General features: G+C 35.7%; 1 long non-coding RNA gene across 2 annotated transcripts in view; it reads right to left on the bottom strand.

Moving 5' to 3' along the window:
* Positions 1-5,201: 5,201 nt before the first annotated feature.
* The window catches only part of LOC110597361 (uncharacterized), a 39,959-nt gene continuing 30,515 nt past the window's right edge, over positions 5,202-14,645 (bottom strand). For both annotated transcript variants that reach the window (XR_013430940.1, XR_002483160.3), the window contains one exon: positions 5,202-11,046. This is a non-coding gene — a long non-coding RNA (uncharacterized LOC110597361). The remainder of the gene's footprint in view (positions 11,047-14,645) is intronic.

Here is a 14,645-nt window from a genome sequence, read left to right as displayed (position 1 = left end):
GCATAGAAACAAAGATTATAAGCTACTTTAAAAAAATACATTTTTATAGCTTTATTTTATTTTATTTTTTATTTTCATGTAGTGCTGAGGATCAAACCCAGTGCCTCACAGATGCTAGGCAAGAGCTCTACCACTGAGCTATAAGCCCAGCCCAGAAGTTACTTTTATTTGGAATAGGAGACATATATAATTTGCTTAAATGTTAAATTATTGAAAACACAAAGTAAACTTAAATCCAAACATAAAGCAAGAGCTCACCAGCACTGTTTATGTCAAGATATAACTTGTGCTGATGTTTTTAGTACCCTGGTGACTTTAGTAAGGATTCTATAATACTGAACTATGTTGACATGTGTTGGCTTGAGTTAAATTATTTGGTCAGAGTTAAATTAGATTTTCCACATATCAGTGATTTTTTTTCTTTTTTTTTTCACGTACACTGATATGATGGATTGGCTGTGTGAAACTTTCCTTTGAATTCAGTTATATCATGACTACATATGTTGGGAGGAGAACATTCACACACAGACACACTCAAAGCAAAAATAAAGAAGAAAACCACTCACATTCTACTTGTGTCTGTAGATTTTTACCTGTGTCATGGTGAAGAAATATAAACATTATGTTTACGAAGGACATTCTTAGATGACATGAAAAGTACAGAACTCATGGAATATAATGTGAATTGCATTGCATATTAGTTTAAATTGCCCACCTAAAACCATAGATGCTCCCTGAACTGAAGTTTGATTTGGTGATGGGGTTGGATACACCCTGTGGTACTAAGACCCGTCAGATCATGATTGCTATGCGGAGTCCAAGTGACCTGAGATGTTCTAGCTTACCAGTTTTTCTTGCGATCACACCAGAAAGATTTCTGATGCCATGCACATTATAGTAGGCACAATTTTATTATAAAGAATAAGAAAAAGAGGGAAAAGGGACACATTTGAGTTGAGAGAGTGGGTCTTCTCAGAGAGGAGAGAGAGAGATCATGCTTCCTGTTTTACTGGGGCTCCCAGGGAAGTTTACAAAGAACCCTACACCTCTCCACCTGACTTTTTACTGATGGTAAGATTGCATTGGACATTCAAGTACCCATGATGCCTGGTCTTAACCCATGAAAGGGACATCTTACTATTATAATGACATGCTAAAGATCCCAGACAACACTAGGTCACTTTGGACCATGCTGACTTGTTTTAACTGGAATCTGTTCTTACAGATTTGATGGTTAGGAGGCTTTGCTTTTAATTATTTTATCTCCCTGTGTTCAGAAATCTGGTTAGTATAAAAGTAAAAAAGTCTTCTCTTTGCCCTCTTGTGCTTCAGTTCAATGTGACTTGAGTTCTTTCTGTTGGCCAGAAGGAGTCTTCTGGCATTGCATTTCTGCTGCAGATAATAGGTTGTTTGCTATAGAATGAAATGTATCCTACTCCACTTAAGCCAAGCATGGCTGCAGTTAAATTGCTTTTTAAAAACAAATTATGTAGGGAGGAAGCACAGTAGGCCTAGTTCATACAGTTATCCCATGTCTTTTACCTATGTTATGATTAAAAAAAAAAAAACAGTGAAGACTTTGTAACTTAGGACTTGGTGACTTGGTCACACTTAGGACTTGGTCACCAGAATAGTACATGGATATATATATATATATATATATATATATATATATATTAGTAATACATGACAGTAGAATGTACTATGATACATTATACATAAATGAAGTATAACTTCTCATTTTTCTGGTTGTACATAATGTATAATCCCACCAGTTTTGTAGTCAAATATGTACTTAGGGTAAAAATCTTTGATTCATTCTACTGTTCTTTCTACCCTCATACCCTCTCCATTCCCTTCAATCTCCTCTACCTAATCTAAAATAATTCTATTCTCTCCTAGCTACCCACCCTTATTGTGAGTTAGCATCCAAATATCAGAGAAAACATTCAGCCTTTGTTTTGGGGGGATTGCCTTATTTCACTCAGCATGATATCTCAGCTTCATCCATTTATTAGCAAATGCCATAATTTAATTCTTTTTAAAGACTGAATAATATTACATTATGCATATATACCACATTTTCTGTATCCATTCATCTGTTGAAGGGCACCTAGTTTTCCATAGTTTACTATTGTGATTTGAGCTGCTATAAACATTGATGTGGCTGCATTACTATAACATGCTGATTGTAAGTCCTTTGGGTATCAATCGAGGAGAGGGATGACTGGGTAAAATGGTGGTTTCATTCCAAGTTTCTCCATACTGCTTAGTATATCTTTAATATTACAGAGGATACTTAGTGTTTCTACCTGCTCAATATCCAACCCACTTTTGCCCAGGAATAATACTCAGATTCTGGAAGCATCATCCTTTGGCCTTCTGAGCACCATGGAACTGACTCCAGTTTAGTGTTAGGAGCAGAGTACGTGACCAGGTTTGGTCAACCAAGGTTAATTGAGGGATAGTCAACTAAAGAAGACCCAAAGCAGCCCAATCAGAGTCTCAAAGACTGAACTATTTTTTCTATTTCCTAATTGTTGAGAAAGTTATAATTTTCTGTTTAATTTAAAGATTCAATTACATATATCTTCAGGTAGTGACAGAAGGGGTAAACAATATATAGAAACATTTTCTTAGAATGAAAACAGCACAGAAGGAAACAGAGAAGAAAAAAATGATGAATAAAAGCTATATCTCAAATATATGTGAAGAAACCATAGATTGAATCAAGTCTGAAAACATTCATCTGCATCATTAAAATATATTAGCTGATGAGGTTAACTTTTTTTGTTTACTTTAATTTGAACAGGAGTCTTTTCAAGCAAATATAAAATCTACATTGTGCCTATATAGGCACAAATGTAGCTTTGTGTATACACACACACACATACATAAGTAGGGGTGATATGGGAGAGGGTTTTTACATTATAGTTGAAAGATTCAACTTGGTACAGGCAAATATAGTGTGGCAAATTAGATAAAAATATACATAGTTGCCTTGCCAAATGGCATGGTTTGTTTTAGAATTAATAAAAGGAGCCTGGTTTCTCTTGTAACACATGATAGAGGATATCTAGATTTATTCCTTGAAAGCGAGTATGTATTTTGAAATATTTCTGCTCAGCAGTTTACTTCCAGCCTTAACGAAACTCGCTTATATAGGATGCTTCTTTCTTTTGCACTTTTAGGAGCTTTTCTTTGTTTTTTGACTTTTTAATTTTGTTGTGGCATGTCTGGGTGTGGTTTTACATAGGATAAATCTGATTGGAAACCTTTCCCAGTATTTGAAGAGTATTCTGCTCTTTCTTTCTTTCTTTTTTTTTTTTTATACTGGTGAACCCAAACCTTTTTGTAATCTTGTTTTCAGACAGGGTCTCCCTAAATTGCTGAAGGTCTCATTAAGTTGCTGAGGCTGGCTTCGAACTTACGATCCTCCTGCTTCAGCCTCCTGAGTCACTGAGATTACAGGTATGCATCAGGCACCTGCTGCTGCTGTTATTTCTTTAAGTAAGTTTTATGGCTCTTTATCTTTCTTCTCTTTCATAAACTCCTGTAATGTTGATGTTTGCTCATTGGATGTTGATCTATAAATTCCATCAGATTTCTTCATTCACTTTCATCCTGTTCTTTCTTTCTCCTCTATTTCTAACTATTTTCAATTAACTTCTCTTTGGGCCCATGAATTCTATCTTCTGTTTGATTAACTCTGTACTTGACGTACCCTGTACTCTGCTGCACTTTTCCTGATTTACTCACTAGATGTTTTATCTCTAGAATTTCTCTGTGTGTGTGGTGTGTGTGTGTGTGTGTGTGTGTGTGTGTGTGTGTTTGTTTCTTTTTTGTTATTTATTGATTTGTCTACCCTAGAACTATTACTTTGAATACTTGTCAAGCAGTTCATAAGTCTCCATGTCTTTGGGGATGGCCACAACTGTTTAATTTTGTTCCTGTGGTAGAGCCATTGTTCTTCACTATTCTTGATCACTGTGGCTGTGCATTGGTGTCTAAACATTTGAAGAAGTGGAGATTTATTCCGGTTTTTGCAGATGGACTTTATCTGAGAAAGCCTTTAGGGTGATGACTGGCTTCTAGGATGGGGCTGAAGCCTGGGGTTATGTAGGTGAACCTGGTTTCGTGTTGATATAACCCTAGATTGAACCTGGAGAATGAGTCTATGGAGGTTGGCTTGTTACTGGGGACAGGGTGGCTGGGGGCAGTCTGGCACTTGTACGTCTCCAAGTGTTTCATCTTTTGGTACTGTTGTAGAGTCTAGGGACAGAAGGGCTGTCTTGGCACTCAATTTTACTGAGGCATGCCCAATTTGGGGATCAAAGGCCAAGTTCAATGCCTATTTCCCCTCTTCTCCCCCAAGTAAAGGGTATCTTTCTCTATGTTGCATTGCCTACATGAGAAATGTCTTTCTTAACCTCCATATGTCTTATTTTCATCTGTGGTTGAGATGCTATAATCTTTGACCTGGTTTCCTTAGTTATTGTGAGGGAATATTATGCATGGATAATTATTCCAGAGAATGAGCTCTGGAAAGTCCTATTCTACCATGTTGATGACATTGGACCTAGAGTTATAATCCCTTGAAAGTCTCTTTTCCATAGATGTTTTCACCTAGAGAACAATCTGGGAAAAAAATTTTCAGAGTGCTGGACATTTTCCTGATTTGGATGTGACATTAAATATAAGCGTTTATAGTGTTGTTCCCCATGTATATACAGCTAGAACAGTGCCTTGCACATAGTAGGAGCTCACAAATATTTTGTGAAAGAAAAGAAGATGGAAGAGCCAGTTGTTGCAAATGAAGGATATGATATTACATTCTGAGAATGTCTGACATGTTCAAGTTTCATCTTTTCCCACAATTGTAAAGACAGAGCTGTAGACTTGGGTGCCAGACAGAATTATGGTCATTCTTTGCACATCAAGCAAAGACCTGGAACCACTTAAATGTGAGTGATGACATGTGCATATCTATTTCAATAAAGATTCCTCATTTTTTTCCAAAGCTGTATACAAAATTTTCAATGGAGAAGTGATTGACCTAGCCAAAATAAGTTAATAAAAAATAAACAAGATATAGAGAGTTTGGAAATATCTCAGGTATCGTTAGGATAATTTGAAAAAAAAAAGATAAGCCCTTCTGTGCGTGCTTGTATATCTAAAATTTTAATCACTGTTTCCTCACATAATTTTACTCAGAAGTACAATGACATATGTTGAAAGCAAATGGTAGGGAAGTACAAAATGTGCAGTGAGGTGAAGGGCCTCTGGTAGGTAACAGGATAGAACAGTGGTCTGAAAATGCACAGATGTTGTCAGGAGGTAGAGACAGAGCATTCTCAGGTTATGTTGTACAATCTTGTATCAACCTCTGACCTTGCACTGTCAATTTAAAGAGGTGAGAGACTCTACATTTCGCCTCTGCTCTGAGGATTGTCCTTTCCTTCTTGCTTTGGCAAGACCTCAGTTAACCTCAGATTCTCATTCTCAGGTCTCCTACAGGAGAAGTCACAGAGTTCCAAATTCACTTGCCTGATATCAAGGAATCCAGACAGCGGCTTCGGACCAAGCAAATGTACATTTGACAATGAAACTCTCAGAGCAAGAGAGCCCAAGAAGACAGAGTGGGAGAAGTATTTGTAGGAAAAAAAAGAAAAAAAGTTTCCAGGTATTTGTTAACTTCTACCATTCTTACCCACAGAGACAGATGGTGATAATCTTGCTACTTGAATTCATAAAAATGAGGATGAGCAATAATTCATTGGATGATCTTGATTTACTCTTCCAGCCCAAGTATAGCTACAGGAGTAGTCCTATGTACATCTGTTTTATTTCTCCATTCTTCTCATGGAGAGCCTAAAAGCTAGAACCTTAGAAACCTGTAACACACAATAGATCTTATTTCTGGCTACGAAAATATCAAGTCTGTAGATAGACAAGGGTGCAGTATATCCTCTGCATTATAACCTCTCTGTCCATGAGATCCTGAGATCATGCCCTCAGCTGATGTACAATTGGGTTTAATTTAATGTCCTTTCCCAACACTGCAATGCAAAAACACATGTCTGTCAGTTCACATGAAACTCTTGGTCCCTCCTACTGAACTTCTTTTTTCAACTTATGTATTTATTATGGTTTAGATGTGAGGTGTCCTCCAAAAGCTCACATGTGAGATAATTCGACTATGTTTAGAGGTGAAAGATTAGGTTATGGAAGATTTGATCTAATCAGTGGCTCAATCTACTGATATGGATTAATTGGGTGATAACTGTAAGAAGGTAGGGTAAAACTGGAGGAGTCAGGTCACTGGGCACATGTCTTTGGAGTTTATACTTCATCTCTGTGAGCAGAATGTGCCTTTCTTTGTCTTCTGATTGCTGTGTCCTGAGTTTGTTTCCTGTTCCACACCCTTCCTCTGCCATGGTGTTCTGCCTTACTTTGGGCCCATAGCTATCAATTCTGGTAACTATGAACCAAAACTCTGAAAATTTGATTCAAAATAAACATTTGCTTCCCAAATGTTTTTGTTAGGTCTTTTGGTCACAGTGACAAAACTTACCAAAATATTATCTAAAAATATAATTGATTATTAGCCTGTAGTTGGTTAGACAGTAGTACTGTGAATTTGCTAACATAAAAATAAGAACTGAAGTCAGTAGGGTAACGTTTTTACTGTGTAGGACAGTGACCAATTCACACCTGGAGTGTCAGGGTTTTTTTCTGGGTACCACACTGAATAAACTTTCACAAATGATCTATGCTCAGATGCAGTTGACAAGATACTATTTAAACTTGTGTATTGAAGAACCAGACACTGGAAAAGAAAATTAACAGAACACGAGGGCAGGATTGAGCATCATCTAAAGGTAGGACCTCTTCATTTTTCTTCAGTAATTCCAATATCAGAAAGATGCTAAAAAAAGAAAAGAGAAAAATAAGAAAGATTGTACATAGTTCTTGTCTTCAGAAGGTCCAAAGAAAACTTGGGAATTAATAGAATGGTATTCAGAAGGAGTCAGCAAACTATGGCCCCTGGGCCAAGTTCAGTTTGTAGGCCCCCAACACATCTAGCCCCGTTTCTTCATTGACATTGTGTCTATGGCTCCTTTCGCTCTACTAAGTAAAGTTGAGTAAGTGTAATAGAGACTACATGACCCAAATAATTTAAAATACTTAACATCTGGCCCTTTAAAGAAAAATGTTGCTAATCTCTTCTGTAGAAGAAACTCAGATGAGCAAAGTGAGACTTTATTTATTAATTAATTTATTTTTAATTGTTGATGGACCTTTTTATTTTATGTATTTGTATGCCATGCTGAGAATCAAACCCAGTGCCTTACACTTGATAGGCAAGAGTGCTACCACTGAGCCACAACCCCAGCCCCAAAGTGAGACTCTTAAAGGATAGATTCTCTGTCTTTGCCTTGCTGAGTTTTAAAAAAAGCCAGAAATCTCCATTTGGAAGCCACGGAGAAAGAAAATGATTTAATTTCCAAAAATATTTTGTAGAAACACACCCTTATAAATAAGTACCATAAAAGGAATTATAGCTTGATGGAGAATTTATGGATTACCTCATTAAAATAATCATGAGTGGGAGGCATTAATATTCTGAGTTTAACCGTTCATAATAGCTACTACAAAGTCGTTTTAACGATCATCAACAAAATATTGCTACCTATTTCTTTTTGAAATACATGGAAGAATTTCAGATTTCATCTCTGTAATATGTGCATACAAAGTACATTGATGGAGAAAGGAAGTCACCCAAAGAATAGAATTTTTAAGAAATAAATGATAAATCTCTATATAATAAAACATGTTCCAACTTTTATAGAACCTTATTCATAGTCTTGGAGTACATTTGAAAGGTTCAGGCTTTTTTATTTTTTCACTGTACCTGAAGTCAAGTAAGTCTTTTAATTGCAAACATTATGTTCATTTCCATATGCTCATAACTTCGAATATGGTGAATAGCAGACATTTTGCAAGATTTATTGGAGTGTTATTTCCTGTAGGCATTCATTTGGCAAGTTTTTTATGTGATGAATGCATTTCTAATTGGGATTATTTACATAGGCATCTGGGTCCTGGTTCAAGATGCAAGAGAGCGGCAAGGAAACTCAGATTTACTTGATGCTACCTTTGATTTAACATTTTCTAGAGTGGAGGAGCAAGGTTCATATTATGCCATTTCTGTGAGAGATTTGGCACAAAGTAGGTTGCTTTTATGGATCCTTCCAGCTCTTGTTATCTACGATTTCATATCCTAACACAATTTATCATTACAACCCCCTGGATATATGTTAAAGGGCAAAAAAAAGGAGATAATAAAGAGATCATGAAATACTATCTAGAATTGAAGATTAGTGGATTTTTTTTTCAGTTAGGTTAAGATGGCAGGAAAGAACAAATCTGCTCTAAAGAAATAAGGATTTTTTCTAAATGCTGGCTGTGCCCATATGCTAGTAGGACCTAGGGATAAAATGAGAATAATAAAAAAAAAGAAAAAGTGTTCATAAATAGCTTCATTTGGAAAGTATTTTTGTGCATTCATAATTTGGTCATCTCCCACCTAAGACATCCATTCAAACAAATTATTAAAAAAAAAAAAACCTGCTGTCAGGCTGGATAGCTATCTTACCTAAAATTGTTTGTCAATTCAGACTTAAATCAAAGCAAAATAAAGACAATAATAACAGCAACAGCTTTCTCTACGTCTAAGACTGCAATGGCTGGATAGTTCTCATTTTTGTGTTTTTTATTGGCCCATAGCTCACAGGGAAGTGATATAAATGTCTGATGCGAGGAACAGGGGATAGTCTGGGAAGAGATGAGTTAAAAAGAGAATACGACCAGAGCCTGTGGAAGTCGGCACCATCATTACTGTTCCTGTGCGTTTAGGGGGAGTTATGATTAAGGCAAGAAGTTACTTAACCTTGGCGGAAAGGTAAGCATATTCCAAATGTGTATGTCATCCTAGGAAGAGCAGGATCTCCTCTCACGAAAATGCAATTTCTAACCCAGAGGGCATCTAGGTTTTCAACATCCAGTGTATTCTAAATGAAAAGGCAGTAGAAACTTACAAAAGTTGGGCTGGTCCTGGATTCTCTCTAGTACTGTGGGACAGGTGTTTTGTTTATCTATTGCAACACAACAATCCACCCTAACTTAAGTGGCTTAAAACAACAGTGGTTCATTATTGCTCGGGATGTGATGATGAGCTGGGTGTTCCTTCTGCATGTGGTGTAGGCCAAGGTTGCTTATGTGGTTCACTTGGCTGAAAAGGTATAGGCCTGGAATATTTGATATGGCGTTACTGTGGCCCTGGGTCCTTGGTTCTGACTGTTGTGGTGAGACCCTGTTATTCTCCATGAGGCCTCTCATTGTCTGTATGGTGTCTCTCTCTCCCCTGGAGGAGCTCTATTCCTCCTTTCTTGTCTTCTCAAAAGATTCCAGTTAAGAGACAGAGAAAGCATAGAGGGTTTAGTTAGTGAAATGAAAGTAGCTCTAGGGGGTACCTGAAACAGATTGCCCCAAGAGAAAAGGTAGCCTTGTTTCTCTGTGTTGTGGGTTTTATGGCCTGCCTGCTTGGGATCCTCCCATTTCATGAATTATTCATTTTCTGCAGTTAATATGGTTTCCTTTCATGGTTTAGTACCTTAGTGTTATGAGCATGCTCCAACATTGGAAAGTCCTTAAGGTTGCTTATACACCTCTTCCCACCCCCCCTTTAGTTTTAAGAAAGAGTCATCTGGTCTGAAGGGGTGGTTGAGGGCAAGATTATTTTGTCCTCCTAGGTGGAATGATCTTTGGTCACTCAAGACAGAGTGAGCCTCCTTCTCCCTCCCCCCATCATCTTGGTCACGTCAATCTACCCACTCTAACACTGCCTTATTAAACAGCCTTGGTCCTAATTGTTTATAAGTGAGAGCAAAGTCAGTGCCAATCAGATCTCTTAAGAGTGAGTTCCAGATCAGGAATAGGAATAGTGTCATTTCTACCACATATTCTTACTTACATAAGGGTAAGATAAAGACACTGAGTCATTTTATAGGAGAGACTACAAGTACCTACAGCCTTGTCATCCACAACCGCCTATGGAGATAATATACTATACCTTGATTAGTGGAATTGTTCTGGAAATGCCAAGTTAAGATCTTGGAGAAGGTCAGAATACAAAAGTAGGATACTTGGTTCTGTGGGGTAGGGGTGATGGTCTTAAGGAGAAATATGAAAATTTGCAGCCTTGTAAGGTTGGAAAAATGCAAGTATGATCTATGCAAACATCTTTCCTATCTGCAGAATGTCTCAGAACTTTTGCTAGGCTAATTTGCATTTTTAGGATCACAATGATAAATATGCCGCATTACCAGTGGATTTCATCTTGGCTCTCCTTTCCATGGAACAGTAAAGGAGTAAAACATTATGGAAGACATTTGGGAAACTATGAATGCAACATAATATATAGCTAGATAAATGCTGCATATAACATGTCCTTAGAGATCTTAGAGAAATAAGGGAAACCAAGGGAAAGCTGGCAAAGCATAATGGGTTTTGCATGGAAATGCTCAGTATTTGGAGGTGGGACACACAATTACTATACCTGGCTTTGTTGGTGCAAGTGTTTTCTTCTCTCTGAGCCTTAGATGGCAAATAATAATGCAATATTGTTACACAGAATGATTTAAGAATTCAATTATAATTTCCAAATTTTTCAGGACCAAAATACTTTTTATTATTTTCCTATCTTACCCCATGATCTGCATTTGCCTACCCATCCAGGGTCAAGGAAAGATATAAGGGTAAACTTGATGAAATGTAAATATTTATGCACAAAGTACTTCATTTGTTTTTTGTTAATAACTTGTTCAAGCAGATTACATCTTTGGTCCCTTGGGTGCTAGCATTAGCAGAGGATTTTACAATATGGATTAGGAGCAGAATAATTAGATCTCCTGCTGGTTGTTTCTTTTATCTCTTAGTTTTGAAATCTGCAGTTCTCTTCATCTTCATTCTTGACACAACTTTCTACAAAAGAGCACAAGAGTAAGAAGAGATAATTTTTTTTTTTGCCTCAGACTACAATGATCATGAGACAATCTCTAAAAGGAACAACTTTTAAGAACTATGAATTAAGAACATGACATTTGTACCATGCCACAGTGATTCCTGCCTTCCGTGTCCCCTCTGGGAGATATGGACATTCTCTCTTTTTCCTCTCTTTCTCTTAGATCTCTATTAATCCTGAAGGATGTTTTCATCCTTCTCTTTAAGATTGAATTGCTTTAATATGCTGAATCTTTCAAGACTTTCAATAGTTCCATTATCACCTACCACACTAGAACCTATCAATTTGCAATTATTGAACAGTCAAACTTATTGTTGTGAAATGTGAAATTTAACATGTGTTAAAACTGGATTCAAATCATGAGATACATCAGATCCAGGCTTGGCTCATTACAGGGGTTTATTATATTTTGAATGTTTTTGTTTTTGTTTTTTTGATATGACTTTTGATTTACATGGGCTGTTTAATGTGGTAGGAAAAATATCCACAAGGTAATATATTTGAGAAAACTTACTCTCTACTTAAAGAATCATAACATATTTTATTATCTGACAAGTAATAGAGCAAGAAACTACCTTTTCTTTAACTCATAGTTCTCATGCTTATTTGGAGGTAGATTTTTAAAAAATTAATGTATACTAATACTGAGGAGTGGAAAGAAAGGGTAATGCAGAGGGGCATTGGAAAACCTGATTTTAAATGTCTTCAAATTCTTCAGCTAATAAACTCTATAATTAAAAATTGTCAGAATCTCTTCATGAATTTGTTTTGCTTATATTTAATATATTCTGCAAATTTCATAATCAAGAAGAATCCATGGCCTACTTGAATCTAGTAATTGGAATATACATTATAATTCTGTATGATGTGGTTTTGAAGTTTTTCCTGATCAAAGTACTGTCTTTATTATTTTCTATTAACCCCATATCAGTGATTGCTTACCACACTGTATTCATTAATAGCTCATTTATCTTCCTAAGATTTTTATTCTGAGACATACTTTTCACAGGAATACCTTAGTAGCATGAGCCAATCATGCTGACTTTATAGCCCCCTCAAATGGATAGGTATTTGTTATTTTATTTAAACTGTGTAGTTTAAATTAGGAGTAGAATTTTTAATTCAGAAAATATCTCAGAAACCTCAATTTCTGCTGTTGAAATATGCAAGCATCTACAGTGTACATCTCAGTATTGGATATTAGGATCACTTGCAGATCATTGACAAGAAAATATCAATGCCTAAACCCCACTACAAAGCATGAAATTCTGAGTCTCTGAGACAAGTCTGGACTCTAGTATTTTTAAAAGCCTTTTAGATTATTCTCAGTTGCAAACAAACATTGAGACTTTCAACCATTGGTATCACTAATTTGATTATGTCAAATGAATGCATTGACAGCATTCATCTGAAAAAACTAACATTCACTCCAGTGTACCCCAGTATTCTTGGATAAGTTGGATGACATTAATGATTTTCCTATTCATATTTAGTACATGTTTGAAGGACATAAACTTGGCTAAACATGTATAAAATGCAGGAAAGCCATTACTACATATAGATTGATAATTTCTCCTTTCCATTTGTCTTCAAGTTAATTTTTTATTTTTCAATTTATAAAAAAAATTAATTTCCTGGATTTTGATCTCTCAATACTTTTCTATGGCATTTGTCTTTTAAAGTGTATAAAAATCTCACCTTTTATAATTTTTTAAAATATGTTTGCCTCTTCATTTTATAATATCTTTATAAATTGCATATCTAGTAATTTAATGTAGTTAGAGTAGACTTTGAAATACATTCTGGTTTGAGGAGCCACAGTGAAGAGCTCACTTCTATATATTTAATACAATTTTATTTCTCATTGCAGCAGCTTTAAAGCTGTCTTCTTGCCAGCTTTGACTTCTCATCAGCTGCATTTCAACATGTACCTACGTTTATTTCTATGCATCAATTATTTATCATGTTTTATACCATGAGTGTTAATATTTGTGTCCAAATTCTTATGATCTATGAGCTCTTTGAAGAATCACACAGTATTCATGTTTGTTTCTACAGTAGTCAGCACAGGACCAGGCAGAACAGACGTGCAAACACTGTATGTTTGCATTGATGGATGGGATGAATGCAACTCGATCAGATGGTAGTGCCTGTTGTCTTCTTTTGCTTTCTATTTTAGCTATATTGTAACTTTCAAAATAAAATGTCATTATAATATATGTAGCACCCAAAATGGTTTGGAAGAGTCTATTTTAATTGAAGATATAGGATTATGGTTGCATGAATGATGTCACACCTCTGTAAAGACAAATTCTGCTCTTTTAAAATATATACTGTAGAGTTTGCATAGGAATTGTTTCTAAGGCATAAAATTATTTACTGCTGCAGTGAAGAGAAAACAAAATCAATTTCTCTCCAAAAATTTATGAGTGATCGAGATAGAGCTTTAGCTAATACATCTCAAGGAGATCTTTCAATAGACCCGTTGCTGCTGCTATATTTCTTTTGAACTACATTCCGCATTTCCTAATCAGCTATATCCAGATATTAAAGTAAAATTTATGATTAAAATAGAAAAGTCTGAAGTCCTTGCATTCCATCCATTTGAATAAAATGACACAATTGTTCAGTAGTTGATTTTCCCCATTAATCGTCTTATTTCAATTTTTTTTGTGAGCCAAAATAATAGTTTTTCTGTATTTTATACTGTCAAGTCTAAGACGAGGAAAGTTTCCTGCATAAATAACATCAGAAACAAATATTTAAAAATATTTAAAAATCTTGTTGTCAGCAAACTGAATATTTAAACTTTTAGAATTAGAAAAATGAAACAAAAATTATTTTTATCTACACCAAGGTTCTAATATCAGGGAAATCATCTGACTTATATTGTTGATACTGCTGGTTGGGACATGTTAGAGTGAACTATTTCTATTTTTTATTGTAAATAAAGAACATACTCTGAAAGGAAAAACATGGTAACTTGACTTATTATCAATACATGTAGAATTGAAAATATTTGATGGCATGGTCATTTGGTCCAGTAATTTTCTTTTTGGTAAGTAAAGAAAAGGAAATGCAGGGCTTATTGTTATGGAAAAGAGGAGTAAGAAGAACAAGAATGCTGAACTTCCCCCTTGAAGCAAGGATGTTGAAGACCTGCCTCTTCATCTGTCTCTCCAATTTTATCCTAAAGCCCCTTGTATGGACTCAACTTGAAATGACTGAAGCTGTCTTGCTTCACAGCCACCATGTTTTTCTCTGATTAACCTCCTGGATTTTCCCTGCATAATTTCCTAGTACACTTTAAGTAAACAAAACCATCAGAGCAGTATGTGAAACTGTACAATCTAACCTCAGTACCAGGAAAGTTAATGAATCTTTGTTATTAGTTTGAGACAAACCAGGTGCATCCTGATTTGGGTGAAATAATTTTTGTCCTGATCAATATATATGCCTCTCTTTCTGAATTAAATTATGAGGATCCTCTTGGTCTTTCTGCTATCCAGGACCATGCTTCAACCAGTAAGTTCCTCAATAAATTGCATTCTGTGCAATC

The sequence above is a fragment of the Ictidomys tridecemlineatus genome, chromosome 15, assembly GCF_052094955.1.
Source record: "Ictidomys tridecemlineatus isolate mIctTri1 chromosome 15, mIctTri1.hap1, whole genome shotgun sequence".
Taxonomy (NCBI): domain Eukaryota; kingdom Metazoa; phylum Chordata; class Mammalia; order Rodentia; family Sciuridae; genus Ictidomys; species Ictidomys tridecemlineatus.
The sequence above is the reverse complement of the archived record's forward strand: the minus strand, read 5'-3'. Positions and strand labels throughout refer to the sequence as shown.